The sequence below is a fragment of the Strix aluco genome, chromosome 1, assembly GCF_031877795.1.
Source record: "Strix aluco isolate bStrAlu1 chromosome 1, bStrAlu1.hap1, whole genome shotgun sequence".
NCBI classification, from domain to species: domain Eukaryota; kingdom Metazoa; phylum Chordata; class Aves; order Strigiformes; family Strigidae; genus Strix; species Strix aluco.
This window is the reverse complement of record NC_133931.1, coordinates 97,552,206-97,574,179: the sequence shown is the minus strand read 5'-3', so window position 1 is coordinate 97,574,179 and position 21,974 is coordinate 97,552,206. Positions and strand designations below refer to the sequence as shown.

Genomic DNA, 21,974 nt, shown 5'->3' with positions numbered 1-21,974 from the left:
TACATGCTCTGTCTCCAGCCGGGTCCTGCTGTCTCCTTGGCTTCCTCTGCCATTGGTGGCTGAAACAAGAGGACCTTAAGTGGCTCTTTGAAAGCATTTCACACTGGTGCAGGAGAGGAATAATTAGTCCATACTTACTCTTCTGGGCTTAGGTCTTTACATAGACAGATTGATATGCTTCCTTCTGCAGTTCATCTTCAAACTCCTGTGTGGAGGAAATGCAGGGACTACTAAGAAAATTGTGCAGTGCCTTGCTTAAATTCATGCAAGGCTTATAGTTATCTGAGGTCCTTGGGAATGAACGTTGCCTTTAAAGTTAAGTATATACTCAAGTTTTTCTCTCAAGAAAGATGGCTTGAGCATACTGGAATTGGAAAAGTCTTTTTTCCCCCATCACTCACAATTACCGTATCCAAAACAGAGTGACTTCCTGGTAGGCTGACTACTAGATGGCAAAATATACTGAGGTGTTTTCTTGGCTCTAGATAAGACAAGGGTGGCACTCCGTCAGCATTTTGGGGACTGTTGGCTTTCTCCGATTCTCTAGGGAAAGTTTGTTGAACAGGGAACACCCAGAAAGGGAGTTGGAAAGCTGAGGACAGCAGCTGCACAGCTCTGTATTCAGTGTGTGATGGTGCAATAGCCGAACATGGAGAAGGAGAAAGGCAATGCCCAATCCAACCCAAAACAGGGACAGCCACCCAAGGGAACACAGACGAGCAGTTATCTCAGTAGCTCATCCCACACCCCTGCACAAGGACACCACTGCCAGACTTGAAAAGGCACAGATATTTCCCTACACAGCCCAGAAAGTTTGCCCACTTTCCTTCTACAAATAAAGCTGTCAGGGTCACCGTTTCTGAATAGATACGCTCTCACTAGTCACTTTCTATGTGAGCAAGGGCAGTAGCCACTTCTCACACTCCTTTGCATACCTGTGAAGGACGATGGCACAGATCTATGGCAACTATACTGCAGACCTGCTGTAAGACCAAGGTTTTGGGCTTAATCACATGTGATACATAGGGAAATGAATTCCATCTGAAAGTACAGTGTAAAGGAAACAGCCTCTTCATGTCTGTCATGCTGTCCAGCAACTTGCCTTATTGAAAAACAAAACAAAGAACAACATGAAAAAATCTTCACTAAAAGGTCCTAAGACAGGATGCTTCTTGCTCTTTCCAGGCAGTAGGGGAAATAACCTGATTAATTCTTAAGGGTGTCTGTGTATGAAAAAAACTTCCACAGTCTCTGCACCAAATACAGTTAAGCACTGTTTGCATTTTTAAAAAAATCTGAAATTTTGGCAAGTCTTTGAAGCTTGTACATCGAAGTCAAAACCCGAGAAGGGCTGAGCTGCCATAGGGGTCCTCAGTGGGATCTTGGAGAGTCTGTGTCAACTAGCAGTTGGGAAACCAAAAAGGTGCGTGAGATTTTGGGTCAACTCCTGCCTCAAAGGGTTGTCTCACCTTGCTCACCCTCTCCCTGGGTCCAGATGCTACACTGCATCCTCTTCAAATCCCTTGTGCAGCCGTTCAGATCCCTTGTGCATCCTGTTCTGGCCTGGATTTTTTGTTAAGGGAAGAGTATCGTGCTGCCACATACAGGGACAGCTGTGCTGCGTCAGACCAAAAGCCACCAACATCAGCCCCAGGCAGAATCCTAGGAAAGAGTATAAGAACAGGGAAAGTAATGGCTTGAGACACCCCCATGAATCTGTGACTCAAAGGCTTCCTAAGCCAGAGGTGGTGCTTTTGAATTTAGTGGTCCTCCATGGAATCCCCATTCCACCAAGTTACCGAGTTTTCTGAAAACAGATGAGCTTTAGTGTTCACAACTTCTCATGGCCAATTTATATGGTTCGCTTGTATTTTGTGTGAAGAAAACATATCCTTTAGTTCATTTCAAATCTGCTGCCTGGTTGTTGATGTATGATCCTTAGTTCCTGCCATGGAGGACCCTTACACACCTCCTTCCTGACATGCAGGACTTTATAGACTCCTGTCTGCCATACTGGGACTGGTTTCTCTTTCTGCTGTGCTGGTGTAAGTCAGAAGTAACATGGTGAAGTATACAGAGCCTGTACAGGAAACGCAGAAGAGAATATGGCTGTGCGGTTTCTTAATGCAACCTCTGGCGTACCCCCACAATTTGGCCCTAAATAGCACACAAGAGATTTCCTTACGTTACATCTAAAGCTATTTGGTGCCATTAGTAACAGAGCAATAAAGCAGAGGGAAAAGAAAACAGGGACCTGAATGCTAAATTCAGTTTTCAACTTCATCAGAATACTGTTTCTGGTTTGGATATTTTCTGAGCTTCAGTTTTAGAAATGTTCAAATTTATATCCCAAATGTCCATGCTCACCCAGAAATTCAATGAATTCAGGGGAAACAACTGGTCTCTGAACAGCTGTTAGTTTGGTTTTGAGTGCTTCAGAGGATCTTATTAAAATAATAAATTTCCATAGGAACTGCTACTGCAGCACTTTTTTTTTTTTTTTTTTTTTTGTTCAAGAGGGAAGTTATGCAAGGCCCGCTGGATGATATCAGCACATCTGGACAGCTCGGAGACTGGGGAGTTTTGAGGAAACAGGAGACAAACAGAAAAGAAACTCAGGGTTTTCTGGGCTTGGGGCAGGTAGTGGGATCCTGGAGAGAGAACTACAAACTCCGCCAGCCCCAGGAGAGCCCTGCCTGGCTCTCTGCTGTCCAAACGGTCACTGAATTTGGCAGTCATCACAGACAGCAAATAGCTGCTGATTGCCGCAGCGGGAAGTGCAAGGCCAAGGAAATTTGTTTGTGATTCCAGCACTAAATGCTCACTCCATAGCTACAGTTTGTATTTATGCCCTCGGGGATCTGTGGAGGGAGGATTTTTTCCCCTTCTTGCTTAAGTAAGAAGTATTGCACAACAGGCAGGTGCTGGATGCCTTGGAGCAACTTCTGCTCAGTCCTGCTGATAGGAAAGCGGTGGGGTGCAGCGTGCAGGCGGAGCGGAGCCTGCTGCGGCTGTTGCACCTCACAGCTACCACTTTGCAATTTCATCCTTTCAGTGTCTCCAGATGCAAGCCAGGGCAGCAGCTACTTGCTTTTTAGTTTAGACCTTTGTAGCACATATAACTACAACATCCCCATCGGGTTCACAAGCCCCCAAGACTTGAGTGATGGTGCATGTGCTAGGCCCCGCTGGCCTTCTGGTAAAAGCAGATCTGCTTATTCAAGCAAAGGTTCCTGAAAGGGCTTCAGAGGGAAAAGAAACAAATTGCTTTGGTTTAAGCCTCTGCACACATCTTCGTGATATAAGTGTTTTTCAATAGAGCCACCTCTTAAAAACATAATTAGAGGTCAAATATTAAGGGACAATCCATGTCTTCAAATATAATTAAAAGCACTGATACAAAACCACTTCTGTCCAGAAAGTTCCTGGGCTTGGGTAAACTTTCAGGGGCTGGTCATTACTCTCAGCCATAGAGTTGCTTAAATCATGATTCATAATCCTCTGCAAGAATAAAATCAATGCTGGAGTACTTTGCTTATGTAACAACGTACATTAGTGAGCCTGGAGTGCCTCTTCAGTGAGATAATACCCAGCAGTTAAAATACGTAGAGAGCGCCTCCTGAATTCATTATGAATCGATTTTCATCCTTTTAATATTCTTGCTTCCAGAGAAATTCCTATATAACACACTGGCCTTTTTCTCTGCCAGTTGACCTCCTTCTTGGTCTTTGGGCTTCTTCCTTGGTGCTCTCACAGTACAAGCTGGTGGAGGGAATGACAGCAGGAACAGCCTGTTGATCAGCTCTGCATAAACTGAGTTGTATAAACTCAACATTAAGGTAGAAGAGGAAAGGGCTAATATCCCTTGCAATGATGAAGATGAGAACTTGTTATCAGTACTAGCAGTGTGACAACAATCTGCCCCTTATTTCTCTGGTGGCTTCAGCTGGCCTGGCCTGAGCAGGCAGGAGCCGGCTTCTCCCCTGCCTGTGGACATGCCCGTTACACTTCCTCTGTGGTTTTCCATACAGCTTTCTGGGTATAAAGTCATTTGACAGGATTTGGTAAAACAAATAATTTCACTCCCTACCTTGTGAAAGATAAGGAGTGAATGATGGTGAGTCGTGGTCTCTCTTTAAAGGGTTAACTGCATAACTTTGGCCTTGCCTGTGTGTGTGTTAGGTCTTCTCGGTCTGTACTATCTCTGGAAAACACTTTTAGCAGAGGCACAATTTTTTTTCTGCCAGTATAACTTATCTCAGGAAAATAAGCTGTACCTGTTGGCTGCAGCCCATGCTCTACAGCTATGTCTACTCCAGGTAATTTTTCTAGTGTAGCTGTATCATTCATCAGACATATCTCCTTGCAAACTCTGTCCTTCACAGCTCCATCAGGAAAAATATACAAGGGTCTGATCTCCTGCTCTGCTTTTCATAGGCTGCTGTAACTGTACTCTGCCTCAGTCTGATTTCCTACTAACTAACCAGGGCTTAGGAAGCTTATTCTGCTCTTTTTTTTTTTTTTGACAAATTAAGTGTGTGCTGAAAATTAGTACCTGATGTACATACACGACTTGCGTGTGTACTATGGGACTAGGTCTTAGTTTGCTTATTTATAAATGATTATATACAAAAATAGACTAAAGCATTTGTATGCAATAAAATATGTTTTGGATGGGACTGATAAGCATCTTTTCATGTGTTACTTTAATAGCAGTAAATATCTAGGGAATGCAAAAACCAAGGGTTCCAGCGGAAAATGTTTCAACAACAGATGATGAATCCTGCTAAAACAGTTTTTATGCTTAAAGTAATAAGTAAAATTATTTTAGGCAAAGCTGCTATTATACTGGCAAAGCCACTATCCTTCTCTGAGGCTGCCAGATGTTTTACTGTCACTTGAACTGCAATGTAGTGTGAAGACTATATCTGTTATTTTGATAAATAATGTGTTGTATTTTCTTCTGTTCTCCCACCTCCCTCTTTATGTCCAGCCATAATCCCCCCTCTCCTTGACCTGGGCTATCAGCCTGTAGCTTTACATTCAGACCATGGCTGCACAGAAACACCCCCCCACTCTGAGTGGTATTGCTGAGAGTCTTACAAAGGCTCTGCTTCTCCTTAGGAGGTGAACCACTGCAGAGGCATGCATCCATCAATGTGCTTTAATAGGCAGGGGTGTGAGATAAAGTTTCCAGCTGGAGGGGGAGGAATGCTGCTTTTCCTACTAGAAAATGCCTACCCACCCCAGGGGATAAGTTGTGTCTTAAGGCCCATTTCTGCTGACATTTCCTAACATACCAGCGCTCTCCCGGTATGCAAGCAGAGGAAGCATCTTGAGGCTTGGGGCTCTCCTACACTCACAGGCAACTCTTGGAAAAGCCCCAAAACCTTGGAAATTACACATGTGCGCCTCAAAACATGAGGTTTCATCCAACATCAGTTATTTGCACAGGAAACTATTTGCACTGCAGTTACCGGTATATGAAAGTTGTTACTCATGCAGACCTCTCCTTTCCTCAGTCAATTTAATGCAGCAGTAGTGATGACTATTTACGCAAGCAGTCTTCCTGGTACATGGGATTTTTTTCTAAATAAGATATAGAGGTGCATCATTTTGGGCCTCTGTTCTTTGGAAACTGCTTATGTACTCCATTCTTAATGAGCAGGTTAGGGAGTTTTTCCCCACCTGTATCTTAATATAAAGAAAGTGTTTAAGACAGCCTTTTCTTTTTCAGCAAACCATAAAACAGCATATTTGCAAATTCATGCCCACGTCAGATTATTTTTGTCATTACAATTGGTGTCCCCGTGGAATTTGCTAACACGTTGCTGGCTATTTTCATCCTTCACATGAAAATGAATCTACTGGGTATCACAGAGCTCGGTTATTACGGAGTTTTTTGATGAAAGACTTAAATTGCATCTCAGAAATACGAATTACAGGGCCTAATGTCCCCCCCGAGATTTTAATTTAATACACAAAAGGAGCTGCTTACTCCCTACTGAGGTCATTACACGAAAATATTCTTTTTAGCGAACAGAGTAATTGGGACCACTGGAGCTTGTTTCCCCCACCCCTATCGAGAAAAAGGATGGGTCAATTTTGGCTGCCTCTTAAGGTGTAAGTTTTGTGAGTGATCATGCCTAAGATGAATTTTGTTGTTTCTATAGAGGACAAAGAACTCGTGAGAGCCCCTGTTCATGCCACAGGCATTGCTCAGGGTAGTGGCCTCTCCTCTCACCATTACAGCATGGCACTGGAGGAAACCACTGAGGTCTGGGTCCCCATAAACCCAAACCACAGTGCCAGCCTCCCTTCCTTGTGCCACAAAACCCATTTGGAAGGCAAAAAAACCCTCAGAAAATATAGTGGGTCAGTGAGAAAGATGGTGCTGTCCCAGGAGGTTGCCCATGTCATAGGTGCCTGCAGGGGTTCATGGCCAAGGTAGTTGGATGCAACTGGACAAAATCATGGAACCAATCCCACCCATCTGCTTTTCCCTGGTGACTGCTCTGTAGAAATCTGAACTTCAGGGCTGGGCAGTCTAAGGCAGATCCAGCAAAGTCCCCATATACTCACTTAACTCCAGGATAAACAAACATGTACTGAGGTCACCTCCAAGTTATGGCAGCGCGGGAGTCAGAGGGATGTCGGCAGGTCAGGCCACGGGGTCAGGGAAGATGATCCCACTGCAGTCCCCTCTACAGTCCCATTAACCTCAGCGACTCAGCTCCTATGCGTGGTTAAAATTTAAACACTTGCATAAGTGGTTTGCTGAACCGGTGCCAGAAAGATCAGTCTCTTGCAGGACTGAGCCCATTAATTCTCACTCTCTGAGAAGTAGGGGGGAAACAGACGAGCCAGAAAACTAAACAGCTTCGGACTGTTTGATCCAACAAGGAGGGCAAATTCCAAAGTCAAGGGACCCTCATGCATTTTGTAAGGAAAAAAAAAAAAAGACAAAGTGGAGAGTTCAGGGTTTCTGTGCCGCAACCATGCTTGGGGCTGTGGTAACCATAACTTTGCATGGATGCAGGATAGTTTTGCACAGCAGAACGAGCCAAGACATTATTCATCATGCCAGTTTGTAGGCACAAATTATGTGTATCACTAGTGTGACCTTCAGCCTCTTATTTCTAACTTGAGAAAAACTTTCCAAATACTCATTTTTTTCTCAATCTCCTATTGAAGAACAGAGCACTCAGGGGAACGGGCAGCTAGGAGGCATGCTCCTTCCCTGGGTGCCGCTAAACTTCTTTAACACAAACAGATGATAACAAGTATAGTAAAACAAGAATAAAAATATGCCTCAAACAAAAGCAATATACTTCCAAAACAAGGCTCTCAACCACACAGGTTTCTCCCAGCGGGGAGAGGCTGCGAGAACAAATAGATGACACTTGTTAGTCATGTCACTTAACTGCATGCCTGTAAAGCACTCAGATCTGATGGTGATGGTGATGACACTGTAAGACCCTATGCAGAACATAAACGCTGTGCTGCAATAAAGGCTTTCACAATGGCATAGATGGAACCATTATTTTTCCCCAGGGTTTTAGGCACTGAATTCTTTCAGGAGCCATTTAATTATTTTGTTTTATTTCTGCTCAATCTGTATAGGAAAGCTTAGTAAAAGGACTGTTCATTTTGACAAGGTTCCTCAGGGAAACCTCGAGACAAAATAGCAGTAATTTCTTCCCCATATAACTTGCCAAGAAAAATAGCAAAGGAAATAAAGGGGTAATAACAGAAAGGGGAAGATTATCTTTTAAAAGCGATTGCTTGATACCAATACACAGTGAATGTATTTAATGTCATAAACATAGGTTTACTTAGGGAAGACATGAAGAAATGTCAGGAGCAAAGAGACTCTTATAGCTAAAATGAAATTAAGACTGGCAAGTGTAAGAGGAGAGGGAAGGGAAGAGGGAAGAGAATCCCATTAGGGATGGTCTCACAGTCCCAGCGAAGGCTTAATAGTTGGATCCCAGCCGTATGTTTCTTGCAGACGTTGGGCTGCCAAAGCACTTGTTAATCTGGGGGCCTGCCTGGCTTGCTTCCTTCTTAGAGGAGACAGCTGAGGCAGAGACCTGTATATATAAATACACATACGTCTCTGGTGTGACCTTGCTTACAGAGAGGAGACAGGTTATAAAGTCCTGCTTCCCTGAACATGCAAGGCCTTTATTTCCTTCACACTGAAATGTCCAGGCTTGCTGACCCCTGGGCTCTTGACCCAAGAGGTCCCACCTTTCTTTCCATCCTCTGGCCACACTCCTGGCTCTTACGACACCTTCCTTCTTCCAGGCACAAGGACACCGGCATTTCAGGCCTCTGAGGAGGTCCCCTCCTCACAGGCCTGTCCCCATGTCCCAGTTGATAGCTTTGTGTTACTGCCTGGGGGAAATCAACAGGGGCTCCTGCCAAGCCTGGGAGATGCTACCTTCCACTCATGAAGAGGAAGCCCATCCAGCAGTTACTAGTATCTTTCCTCACAATGTATCTCCCCTTAAGCCTCCAACATCAAGGTATAATGTATGTTTTTAAACTGGTTATGAGACAGCAGTGCCCACCACTGCAAAACAGGGCTCAATGCTATTTTCTCGTCTATACTTGTTCTGATCCTTCTAGGCCTTGAAACTTCAAAGACTCACTCATATTGCTGAATTTTCATCTTAGCAGCAGTGAGTTGTCCCTTTGACTTGATATACACCTGATTTTATGGTTTGCGATTGACTTGGTGACCGTTCCCCAAGTGCCTCTCAGTGGCACTACTTGTAGTGTGTCAAGCACATAAGTCATGGGAGGTTTCAGGCTTGGATAGAAGCTCTCCCCTAGAAAATGTGTTGAAAATACTCAGTTGCATCCAGCTCTCGGCTGAGGATACTGGTGACAGATTAAGTGCCCTGAGAGCAGTAATGACTTGGTGTCCAATGCGTACGCTTTCAGGTGATAGGTCCTCCCCCCCCCCCCCCCCCCCCCCCCCGCCAGGCAACCAGCCAGTGACTGGGATCTTAAAAGTAAACTCCAGTCCCATAAATTCATATGCTCATAAATTTTGCAGCCACAGGGAGCATTAGGACTGTCTACTCTGTCTTTTGTTTAATACAGGCCAAAGAGTCTCATTGAACAAATTCTGCATCAGGCTCAGAAGTTCTGATTGAGCCATGGAGAAAGTTATCCAAATATTGACATAAGACTGAAAGGAATGGGGAACATCCCATATTAAACTGTTCTCATATTGGCTATGTATCCTCATTTGCCTTCTATCTTTGTAGCAATGCACATGTCTTGCTTAAGCTTCCAGCTTTTACTCTTGCTGCTTCTTTGTTCTTTGCCAGATTCAATAGCTGTGTGTCCCCACCCCCCCAAATCCCTCATTTGAGCTCTTCCTTGGTTTTTCAAACTCCCAACAGCTATACTTCTCTCTACTCTTCCTTGAGCAGGCTACTATTTTGTTGCTAAAAGCTTATTTATTTACTATTCCCACTATTTTGTTTAATCATGAGAGGCCCTGGAGAGCTGAAAAAGAGCCTCTCAGAGGAGAGACAGCAGACATTTAGACTGTATGGGAATTTTTGTGATGGTTGGTCCTATAGATGAGCCTGGCACAACAGCTGTGCATGTAAATGCTTAGGTTGGACATTGATCTTCAGCTGAGGCTCTGGTGCTCGGCCCCACTTGCACAGGTTGCAGCTGTGCTCCTGCCTGACCATGGACCATTTTGATCCTGACTCCAACCCATGGGCTGATGTTTTGGGTTGAACTTGGACCTGTCTGGATGCTGTGGACTTGTCCAGTGACCTGGAATCTGGGCTGCCCCCCTGGGCCTGCCCTGCTGTCCGTGCCTGGGGCTGTGAGAGTGGACCTCTTGCCCATCCGCGAAGCCCTAACCCCACCAGACCTGATGTCACCTTGCTGTCCCTTGCTGTTCCATGGCACAGTTGAAAGAGAAATCTGGAGAGCAGGAAGGATCTGGTTTTATGTAGAGCGTATGTGTGGAGCAACAGAGAGAAACTGTAAGTGCATTATGGGCACAGTGCTGAGACCCTACTACTGCTAAAAAAACCAAAAAACCAAAAAACCAAAAAAAGCAATTAACTTTCTAAATAGACACTCTGATCCCTATTTTTTCAATATGAAATAAATGTTTCTTTGTTTTGTTTATACTAATCCCAATCCTCCGTGCAGAATGGTACATGTGCTCTGTTATTCACTGTCTGAAGAGACAACAAGAAATGAGGTTCAGCGCTGTTGGCCATGAGCAACGAGGATTTGAACACAAAGGCAGAGTTTTTCCCTGGCATCTTCTTGTATCTTTATGCAAAAATGTATTTTAGAGGGTGACAGGATACATAAACCTTGATTAAAAATGCCTTTTAGTCAACATTTACAGTCCAAGGAGGAAGACAAAGAAGGTGGCAATGAAACCGTTAATGCCAGATTTCTCTTGGGTTGGTTATAGCTCATCCTGTTTTCCTGACATTCTAACAGATCTGTTCAAAAGAGTAGAGGCACCCCAAAAATCAGGGCCAGGGTTTTGCTATTACAATTGCTGCCTTTGAAGAATTAAAATACAGAGCTGGAATTACCTAGAGCAAACGCTGATCCCAGAGTTACACTGTACTGACTGGACTACAGCAGCTGTGTTTGGGCATTCCGGCCTGAGGTCATCCCTATTTGATATTCTCTGCATAGGATTGTTCTCTCTAATATTTTACAAGGGAGAACTCTTTGAGGAGGAGAAAGAGAAAGCAATTATGAGAGAGGCGTATACTATACAGAAAGGAACAGAAGAAAAGCCTGGGGCATGATTGCGTTTACAACAGGCAGCTGCAGAGTCCTATACATAAACAATAGCAGTTTGAAGCTCCTTGACTTGTGATGCAGCAGATGGGGCTAGCAAAGACTTCGAGGAAGACTCAGCAACCTGGTTGGTATCAAACAGCCCTGGGACTGATCTTTTACAATTGTTGTGACCATCCTCCTCAGGCTCATGCTGGGTCAAGTACACACAAATTTCTGCTGGACAGAAGAGATAGAAGCAGGAGGAAAGAGAGAAACCAAGTGGAGCTTGCTTCCTCCCCTTGTACAAACACTGCATGAGAGGGCCCATTTCAGAGGATAGGAAAAGGGACAGTCATAGGAAATGGGACAAAGGAGGTAGGAAATAGCACTCTGTTAGCAGGAGCAGTGCTCCGTGAGTTCTGGCTGAGCGGACAAAAGGCAGCAGAGAGTCCTCAACTAACTAAAATCGAGCAACCACCTAGCTCCCAAAGCAGCTGCCGTCCTAGACCTGCCTGTCATCGATTTGCCCAAAACCTTCCCTCAGGCACAGACAATTTAGCTCTCCATGAACACAAACTGAACTGGATTGATAGATGCACTTCTAGAGCTCAAATCCCTAGAACAAGAATTAGAGATCTGACTTGACATTATTAACAAATAGATCTTAAATGAGAAACTGAGCATAAAGCAAGCAGCTAAAGTCAGGCTGAGTACAAGAAGGACTCTCGCTACATGTTGTATCAAAAATTCTGTTCATCTGTGTGAGTTTCTGTCCCGCTCCTTCCTCTGAGAGGGTGCTGCACTAGTGAAAGGTTACTCCATCCAGAACTGGCTTCTTTCTTGCTCCCCTCTCTCCCTCCCATACTCTGCCTCTCTGCTTAGTAGCTTGTCACACAACCCACACAGTTCCTGGCCTCTAGACCCAGTTTACATCTGATTTCCAGTCTATCAATGTTTTCACACTGATGGGCATCTGCTCCAGGCTTCTTGCCTTTCCCAGGCCCCCAGCCCATCAACACTGGGGCAGTTCCTCACCACACTTCACACCTCCTTCAAGTAACTGTGAACTCTTCTTGGGGACCAGGTGACAAGCATGTCTTCCTTCCCCTCCTCTTTATTCTCCCCCTTCCCTTGCTTCTTTCCTGACATAACTAACTCCACATGGTGCTTCTCAAACTGGAAATGTGGTCTCTTCAGGGTGTGAGATTATCCCTAAAATGACTGGAGGCGGGGAAGGCTGTACAGACTCCTTTTGGCTTGCATAAACCAAAAGGACAGCCGTCTCCTTTTCCTCCCGCTGATTTTTAAAATAGAGCTATCAGTTTTCCATATAGTCATCCTGCCTGACTTAATGAGCCATTCTCTTCAAATACTTCACATTAACATGTTTATATATTTGTTTGCCTGGCTGGGTTCTCTAATAAGTGTGCCTTTGGTTCAGGTGCTCCCAGCAGACGGCTGCTTTGCCAGGCTGCAGGAAGCCCTCCATTCGTTGCAGCTGTGTCCCCAAATTATGCTCTGCGACTGATTGCTTTTGGGGCAATTGCTCAACTGTAATAAGCAGGAACTTAGATAAATTGGACGTTTTTCTACCGAACCCATTAACACCGTGCCTCGGAAAGGCTGAAATCGGTCTCACTCTTTGCAGTTTTGTTTCTGTGGTATTAGCTGAAGATCACAGCAGGAGGATTATTTAAGTGTAGAGGCTAGACTAAGATATCCCACCAACCTAGGATGTGGCTAGGAAGGCTAATGTTAGAGATGCAGGGGGGACCAATAGGTTAGGGGGATAGTCCTAAAAGAAGGGGTGGACAGTAAGCTGATTTTATATGGTTTTCATTTTAAACAAGGGCTTCTGGCAAGCCAGCCCCATCCTTGCCAGAAAAGGGATGTTTGATCTGGCTTATTGACTCTTCGATGAAGCCTTTTTCCAATGTCAGGCTCATTTCTGTGACTGCTGCTAGAAGATCTACACCTGCAGGGCTTTTCTTCTCTCTTTTGCCCCTGTGCTGGGTGAACCTGATTTTTGACTGAGGTAGCAGCCGCAAGTATGCAGGCAAGCGAAAGTAAGGCTATCTACTGTACCCACGTTGTTGAAAGCTTCCTGTGAAATTGGATTAGCACTTAAATGTTGTGTGACAAAGCTTTGTGTTCCAGGTTTTGTAAATGCTCTCAAGGAAAAAAAAAAATCACTTGTCATACTCTCTGTATCGTTTGGGGACAATTATAGTATTGCCAGATTAATTACAGTGTTTCTACAATGCTCTCCTCTGATTCTACTATTAAAACACAGCAGAAATCAGAGTCTGTTTTGACCTTTATTCAGAGCCTCCTGTTAAAGTGACTTTCACAACAGAACCCAATTTGTCACATTTTATTTGTACTTTAATTTTATTATTAACAGATTAATGAAGCTGGTAATGGGTTTCCCAATGCTCCCTTTGGAAATGTGAACTGTGTCCCTTCCTTACATCAATCTGCTGTCAGCAGATGAAGTGCCTTTGCAAAATGCTATTAACTGTTACCAGAAGCAATTAGTCAAAATAGCAAGTCAGCTTCAAAAGGAGAGACTCCAGATTCCCTCAGTGCGTTAGGAAAAGCGCATTAGTAGGATTTAGTCTTGCCAGCAGACACAAGCTTTAGGCCCTGCAGTAGGTGTCTGGGTTAATGACACATAGAAATGCAAATGTATCAGACTTTAATTTGCTTGAAGGAGCAATGCCAGGTTAAAAAAAAAAGAAAAAAAATCACTTTCTGGTGTCATTAACAGCAATCCCCATTGTGCCAGAAATACCCATGCTCTGTTGTAAGATACTCTCCATGCTCTAGCCTTAAATATACGTGAGTGAAATCCTGGCCCTCCTGAAGGCCGTAGGAGACTGCTTGTGATAACACTGAGGCCAGGCTTTGTCTTAATTTTTCTGGACCAAACACTTACTTTAAAAGCATTCTCCCTCACCCTCCAAAGTACCAAAGTCCAGTCCCTTCTCAGACGGCTTCCTTTTTTATGCTGGTGCCAGAAACTCACAAAATAATTCCTAGAGGGACAACGCACAAACCTAGCTTTAGCTCGATTTGCCCCCCTCCCCCTGTTTGGCACGGTCATTATGCAGACAGCTTTATTGTCTGGTCAGTACTCCAGCATGGGACTGACAAAACTGCATTATCATACACACACAAAACACAAAATGTGGTCAGTAAATGGTCCCTAACAGAATGAAGTAGGAGTTTGCACTCCTTCGAGGCACTAGCTAGCATCTGGTTCAAAAGCCAGCAGTCTTCAGCTCCCTCACCACTGCCCTGGGTGAACTGACAGGGAGGAATCCTGAGGAGGCAAAGCATCAGGTATAATGTTGGACATGCCCAGTGAAGTTTCAAGCGTATGCTCTGGCATGCCTACCTGGCACCTACAGACCACGTTCCAGATTGGACAGACCAACAATTGCCCCCTCCTCTTTCTCTCAAATGTTGGAAAATGATGTTATCGGTCATCATTTCCAGTGCATTGCTAATTACGTGTGTATTGCATACATGGGTCCAATTAAAGGGGGGAAGGGTCATGAAAACAACAGAAATACCACGGATTATGAAATCAAAAAGATTATCCGTTTGTCCCGAGGACTGGACAACGAGGTTTCTCTCTCTGTGCAGAAGGCAAATAATTTTCATGATATTTGGCCCTCGTTCCTTCAAACCCAGTTCCACCTCCCTTGGACAGCTGTGATGGCCCTGACGGCTGCCCCAGCTGGGGAAGCTGCAGCAAGGGGCAAACTTTGGGCTCAGTTCACATGCTTCTCACAACTGTGCTGCATGTTGATACTGCCACATCTGGGCTTTTTTTGAGGCAGAGAACAACTCATCATCAGACCTTGCTGATATTTTTCCTCAAAGAAAACATAATCAGCTGAACTCCACACTGGGACTTGGACAAACTATAGTCTGGCTTAAAAAAACACCCTTAATTCTGCCAAAACCTCATTGATTAAGAATATGCAGATCTAATGATTTTGCTGAGTATTTGCAGAGTGTATTCCTGCAGGGTGTTCCTTCTTCCATTGCCTTCAAGTGAGTGTTCACAGTGCGTAGGGTTAAAAGTGTTTCTTTTCCCTTCCAAGTGCAGAAGGCTAACAGAAGATTTAGAAGACTAGGACTAAAAGCCTGATGCAGTCCACTCTAAGGTGTAAGAGCAGCACATTTTATCTTCCTTTTATATGAGCTTAATGACAGAAAAAGGATAGTCCTTTGGTCCTTCATGAAAAAACACAATATATTGTTCAAACACTCCCATAAAAATGGTCTCTCTGACTATCCAAACACATTGTCCATTGTCTTAGATCAAACACAGCTCTTGTTCTTAAGGATTAAAAGGCATCCTTAAAAGGAGAGTTTAAAATTCTATTTTAAAAAAAAGTTCAGAATCTTAAAAGACTAGTTATTTGTGCAATCCTGAAGATCAAACACTGCTGAAATAAAGACTTTAACTGCTCTGTCCGATAAAACCTGTGTTCAAAGATTGCAAGGGGAGAAGAGACTATTAAGATAATCTAGTTTGACCTTATGACCTTAGGCTTTGGCATTTCACTGGTACAGAACTTTTTCAGTTCTTCATATAGCTAAATGGAAAATTGAATAAAACCATCAAGAACACAACAGACTGCATAGACTTGAAAAAACAGACCACTTGTTTTTATGTTCCTTTAATTTGTGTGTTTGTAGGCAAGGCTCAATACTTAAATGGACAGTACCAAGTCCTCCACTGATGCTGTTAGTGCAGCTCTTGCTGAAGCTTATGGATGTTATTTCCATCAGATGGGGATCTAGCCTGAAAAGTTTCCAACTGCAGGGGAGAAGTAAGTAAGTACAAAAGTGCAAATACTTAGAAAAGGTGATTTGTAGAAGACTCTGGGTAAACTAAATTTCCAAAGTCTCTTTCATTTTTTCTTCTTTTTGTCTTTCTACTGTTTCTTGTATAACAAGTGTTTAGAATTGTGTTCACCATGTCAATTTTCAGCAGGACAGGAGGGAGAAGCTGGGATGCATTTCTTCGTGTGTCTTTTCTAATCTGTTTGAGCTGTCTGATGTCTTCATATCTAATACATTCTGAATCTTTGATCTGAGTTGGAGGATGTCTCAAGGAGGAATGATGATTCACAGGAAAACAGGATATCCACAGGGGAGCCAGTTACCCAGTCCAGCGGAATTAATCAGCATTAGGTGTGTGAGCTCTTGCTCTGAAACACTGTAAATAATAAAAGAGTCACAGATGATTATAGGTATGGGAATAAACAAAGAAAGAAACACACTTTAAATCTCTAAGTGTCAAAAATGGTTTCTGAACCACCCACTTGATTTGTGGTGGAGCAAAACTGTCTGGTGTCCAGATGAAAACATGACTTCTGTTTTGCAGAGAGGCACTGTTTCAACATTTGCTTCTGTTCTGGCTCCTCGACTGTTTTTGCAAGCCAGGGACACACCTAACACTGGGTAACAGGGCTGAAATACAAGACGCTGCCTTCCTGTGCCTGAAGAACCTAACAGCCTGGTTACAGTGCGGTACTCTTGCCGGCTTGCTCTGTCTTGCAGCCCAGTTTCTCTCTCTCCTGTATTGTGGCCTCATTTTGCCAGCGAGTGCCTGCAACTGGCCTACGCTCGAGCACAGGAGCTTGGAGCAGCCTCCTGGGAAGGAGGCGTAACTAATGAAGGTGCCCACTTACAGGGGAGCTGAGGGGCATCACCTCCCTTGCTACGTAGTCCCTGGCTGATGAGGAGGGAGCTGGTGCAGCACTAGTGCACTTCAAGTCTTCCATGAGGGGATGGTGACTGCATCCTTCCTTGCACTCCTCGAGATGAGTGGCAGAGGGTGCCACTGCTGCAGTATTGGTGCCCGAGCGTATAAGAGGTGGGTATCATAATTTCCTTTTTCTCACACACATTTTCAGAACTAAGCCCTTGTAATTACATTGTATAAAAATACGATCTCTCTGCACACAGTGTGCCTGAGGCATGGAGTGCCTCACAGGAACAAACTACCTTGTTGCTAGATCCTGTGGAGGAGAGCTGGGTGCCAGAAAGGCAGCAGAGCAGGCTAGGGAGTTTTTGAGTCTTAGCAGGAACAGAGCTGTAGCAATTTTCTGTTGAACAGGGAATTTTGGCTTTAAGTCAAAATTCCTTCTGGTTTGTCAAAAATTTATGTCAAAAGGTGCCTTTTAATCCTTTGTTTTGCTTTAATCCTTCCTTGGTCATAAGGGATGGGAAAGGGGAAGTCTCAAGATAGTAGCTTTCCACTTAGCTGCTTCAGGTTGATGATGCCTAACTCCTTTTTCAGAATTTGCACCTGCACAAGGCCTGGTGATGAGCAAAATCCTTACTGGTGTGCCATGGCCCTGGGACACAGGTGGATGTTCACGGTGATGCTCCCTCCGTGCTAGTCTGTCACTGCGTGTGCACGTTCAGCAATCACTCCTGCCTCGGACCCGTGTCCCCAGGAAAGCCCCTCACAAAAGCAGGGCCACCGCTGCTGCTGCGATGGGAACGAGCCCTGTGCTGTGAGTGGGCTGCGAACTCACTTCCATGGCTGCATCTGGAGCGGTGAGCTGATGGGTGGGGAACAACTCTTAACAGTCCATGATTTTACTGGAGGCCTCCTCTATATGAGATGCCGCTGTCACCTATGTCAAATGTTTTGTCTCTTAGAGGGAGGAATCCAACTGTAAGGTATTCAGGTACCAACACCAAAGCACCTTAGACCTGAATGAACCACAAATAGAACTTCTGAAGCCCAAAGGGATGTTGTAACCATGTTAACTTAACAAAAAGAGGAAATGCTAGGGGTATTTGACTTTACAAACAGCCTTCCTTTGGCCTGTTTCCAGCACGAATGCCTCATGCATGGTAATGGATTTCAAATACACTGAAGAGTACAGCCACAAAACCAAACAGGCCTTAACATTTGACCTTATTGGGAAAAACAAGCCTACTATTACCAAAGAAAGCTAAGCGTCCCTGGCTAATTGACTCATCTTAGGACAAGTTTCGTTTCCATGACTGAACCGTAGGAATGTAAAGCCTTGGCATCTTTCAGCCAGCATGGTCTCCTCAGACCACACATGCAATACCTGAAAATCACCAGCTACCTCTTAACATTTTGAGTAGTCTGGCCAGAATAGAGAGGAGAAGTGAAGGGACAAACATAACACCAGCAGCACCTTTGCCATAAGGATTTTTTTTTTTTTTTTGATTCAGCATTTCTGGAGCAAAATATGAACATCAAATCAATTAAGTACATGCTGTTACATCCTTGTTGCTGTTTGCTCATCCACCCACAGACGTTCCACATAAAATTACCTAATAATCAATTTGAAGTCTTTTAAAGTAGCTTGTTTTTATCCTAAGCCAGCAACTGAGTTAACAAGCTCGTGTCTAGACCTAAGACAGTGGTCTCACCCTCAAAGACATAAACCATAAATGGTTTCTATGTGGTGTAAGTCTCTGGTATATTATGTGTCATTAAAAATGGTCATCTGTAGGTGCTGAGACCCCTTATAAGCAAAGGAAAATTCCTTAAGACATGGAAAGACAATTCTAGACACGTTTTTTTAAGACATTAATAATTTAACATTCACAACTAGAGACTGACCACAACGGTCACCTAGGACGGATGACACCTAGTGTTCGTATTATAAACCATGACAGCGAGGTAAGGATTCTCTGCTATGAGATGTAGCTTTTCTCAGAGGATCTTTCAAAAGCAACAGCAGCAGTGCCTGGTCAGATAGATCAGCTGAAGGCTGCTATCTTGAGCAAGCACTCTTACTTGTAGATTGTTTGGTTTGCCTGGCTTTTGGCAAGTCACACAAGAGCTGAGCATTTTTTATTCTGTTTTGATGAAACCATCCCCATATTAAACACGTTTGAAGGGCAGTTTACAGGTTTTAAACTAAAGTGTTTATAAAACCTCAGCGAGGATTATCCTGCAAAAATGAGGACTTCTGGAATAAGCTGTATAGTGACAAATTCATTTTATATTCTGTTTAACATACGTGTCAGTAAACTCGAGGCAAGATAAAGCTGTTTATTAAGAACCCATACAGAATGTTTAGCTAAGTGTAAAGCATGGTATGTCTTTGTTTTATGGTATATCTTTGTATTTGGGGTGGGCCAGACTGTGTTCAGCCTCAGTACATTGTCTGAGATGAAACACATGTGATGTGCATTTGAATGTGCTTGTATGCAAAACACTGCTGGCAGACTTTCTGGTGGGGGACTGGCCCATACGGACCAACTGTGGGCTCAGAACATAATTTACAGCAACCTGAAGCTACAGTGAGTTACTTGAGAAGTGAAAGGAGCTGAAGTGTGAACAGCAGCAGTAATCAATGCAGGACAGGGCATCCCTGAACCTAGGAAGTTTGTTTTATTTCAGCTATGGCCCAGAAGCTGGGAGTTGCGTCTGGGGATGTAATGCTACAGATCAAGAGATCTGAGGCCTGTTTACAACAAAAATGGTTGTCTCTGGTTTAGGTCTTGGCCTAAGAAGTGACAGGTAGGTCATGCCGTAGCTTATTAAAGCCCAAACAGGGAACACAGACACATTTAATAGAGTCCACATTCCAAACCCAATGTTATATGGACAGCAGGGGAAAATGCTGCCTGCAAAATCAGATACCCACATCACCAGGAAACATCATGGATTGCAGTGAGAAATCAGTTGAGGTCTTGAGTTGAAAGAGAAGAGCTACAGGCTACTGGTTGATTCTTTTTCTAGTGAGGGCTTTTGGCAGATAACAGGGAAGCATCTGCATGGGTCTCACGGAAGTTGACCATGCCACGTCCTTACTGTAGCTGCATTTGTACCCAGCCTTTAGCTAGCACCTGCTTGCACCCCCTCAGTGAGGTTGTGTGAAAGATGCCAGACTATGCCTGGGTGCACTGAGGAGCAACACTTGCCCTGGCTTTTTAATGTTTAAACAGCTGTGCTGGATTTGCCAGAGGGTGTCTGACAGTTAAAAATTGATCCCTGAGTAAACAGCCACGGTGCTATTTACCCCAATTCAGCTGCGATAATTTATACCATCTGAAATGCAGCCTAATCCTGCACTGGCAAATCTCTTGAGGTATTTGCTACTGACTTGAACAGAAGGAACCTTGTGGCAAGAAGAGTGCAGTTGTTCCATCACTAATGACTCTGGACAAGAGAATAAAGATACAATTTAAAATAAAAATAATTCAGAATGAAAACATAGTTGTCAACAGTGGTGACAGGCTTGTGCTGATGCAGGACACTCACATATAATATAGATGTTGGTTACACGCATGATTAAAATGAAACTGATAGACACTAACAGAGGAGAGGTATGGAGTTTGGCCTTCTCTCAGGTCTGGTCATGCTCCTAGTTTGGTTTTTTTTCATGTTGCACAAGCTGTAGAGGCACCTCAAGGAATATCCATTTGGAAACATGGGAACGGAAACAGTGTAATGTTCAGGACCACAAATACCTGTCTTCTAGAAGGGTGTGATTTCCTCTGATTTTCCTCCCAACTCCATTTGAACAAGGTTAGATATATCTGCAACTACCTGCTAATTTTTTCATTGTTAGCGGAGATCCTGCTTCAAACAATGCTCATCTGCTTTGCCTGGCTAAGTGTGATGATTACTCACTACTCAACAGTACCCATTCTCTTGGTCCTTTATTGTCCTACTAATAACTTACCAAATGACACATGTCTCAACATTTCTCTTTATGACATATCTGTTGTCTTGTCATTCTTATTCTTGAAGATACCACTTCCGTATTTTGACCTTGATGCTTTAAAACACCTAGAATAGAAAAGAGACACATGTAGATCACCTGATTCACCAGGTTGAATTTTCTTTTAAATTAGTGACTTCCTGGAATTAATCCTTAGAACATGAGCACACCACAAATTGCTAGTCAAGTAAAGATGTGTATACAGTAAATCTCTGGAGTTGCTAAATGGTTAGCAAAATCAGGACTTCGGGCCATATGGAACAGCAACTTATTACTCACTTCTTCCTTATAAAATTCGGATAAATAGTAATACTTGTGATAGCATTCAAAATTTTGACATAAGTTTTACTTTGCTGTAAACCTATTTGATCCAGTCATCTTTTTTTGGCATGCTGTAGACAAATATGGTCAAATTAAATAGCATAGTTCTAGTTTACTGGTAAGTGTCCATTTTAAAGAAGCTGAAACTAATGCAAAGTTTCTTGAGTTCATTAACAATAAACCTTCACCTGATTCCACTAGCAAAAGTTTCAGGCTTTCGAAGCATATGTAATGCAGCAATGTTTTTTTTTTTTCAACTTTGGCTGGTTCAGGTAATTTCACATGTTCAGTATAAATGGTAATGATATAAGACACACTGACATCACTACATGTTCATAAAAGGAACATACAAATGCACAGTGACATGTTACACAATGGTTGCACATAAGACACTCACAAACTTGAAGTCCGGCGCAGTGGGGTGCCAAGTACTCTTAACTCTCATTAAGTTCAATGTGAGTTGAGAGTGCTTTGTGGTTCGGGTGCTCAGGCCCTCAGTGAGGCTCTGCACAGTAAGGAATTATACCAACATTCATGTCTGAGCCAAGAGTAATTTCTCCTTTCTAGTACGTGCGTTTCTAATTGCTGGATTAGTACAATTGGCTGATAATCACAGTAATATAAATGATTTTCTAGTAGTGAAGTGCTCTTTCTGAAAGTTAATAAAGCTCACTCAACATCGCCTACAGTTTTACAACACACCGTAATGGAATAATGTAATGAGCACAATGCGAGTATAGTACAAAAGCCAATGTAAAGTTAAAAATGGATCTAGGATAGGGCTGTTCCTGAATACGAGCAGTACAAGGTATGAATTACTTCTTTGAGTTGGGTACAGGAGTTAATCTGTGAACAACGCAGCCCAGCTCACATTCGGGTTGACTCCTGGTATTTTTTCAAGATTTGCTTCCCACCCTTTACTTCCAGTTGTTTTATATGCGCTCATCCCTGTTATTTCCATAAAGGTGATCATGCTTTTATTTACATCTTCCAGTTTTCTACTGGAATTTCATTGTTAAAATGGTTTGATAAAATTCTGCAAGAATGTGATACAAGGACACAGCAGAAAACCAACTCTAAAAATTACAGCACGAATCGCAGGTCAATTTGAAA

General features: G+C 43.4%; 1 protein-coding gene and 1 long non-coding RNA gene across 2 annotated transcripts in view; one reads left to right on the top strand and one right to left on the bottom strand.

Annotated features, from left to right (window-relative positions):
- The window catches only part of LOC141925016 (uncharacterized), a 36,080-nt gene that overhangs the window by 13,107 nt on the left and 999 nt on the right, over window positions 1-21,974 (top strand). Inside the window, exons 2-3 of the long non-coding RNA XR_012623730.1 lie at window positions 15,508-16,690; window positions 17,117-17,379. This is a non-coding gene — a long non-coding RNA (uncharacterized LOC141925016). The remainder of the gene's footprint in view (window positions 1-15,507; window positions 16,691-17,116; window positions 17,380-21,974) is intronic.
- HIVEP1 (HIVEP zinc finger 1) overlaps window positions 15,901-21,974 on the bottom strand; it is a 129,640-nt gene continuing 123,566 nt past the window's right edge. The window contains exons 9-10 of the transcript XR_012623729.1: window positions 20,502-20,608; window positions 15,901-16,030 (exon numbers count right to left, since the gene is read on the bottom strand). The gene's annotated coding sequence lies outside the window, so the exon portion shown is untranslated. The remainder of the gene's footprint in view (window positions 16,031-20,501; window positions 20,609-21,974) is intronic.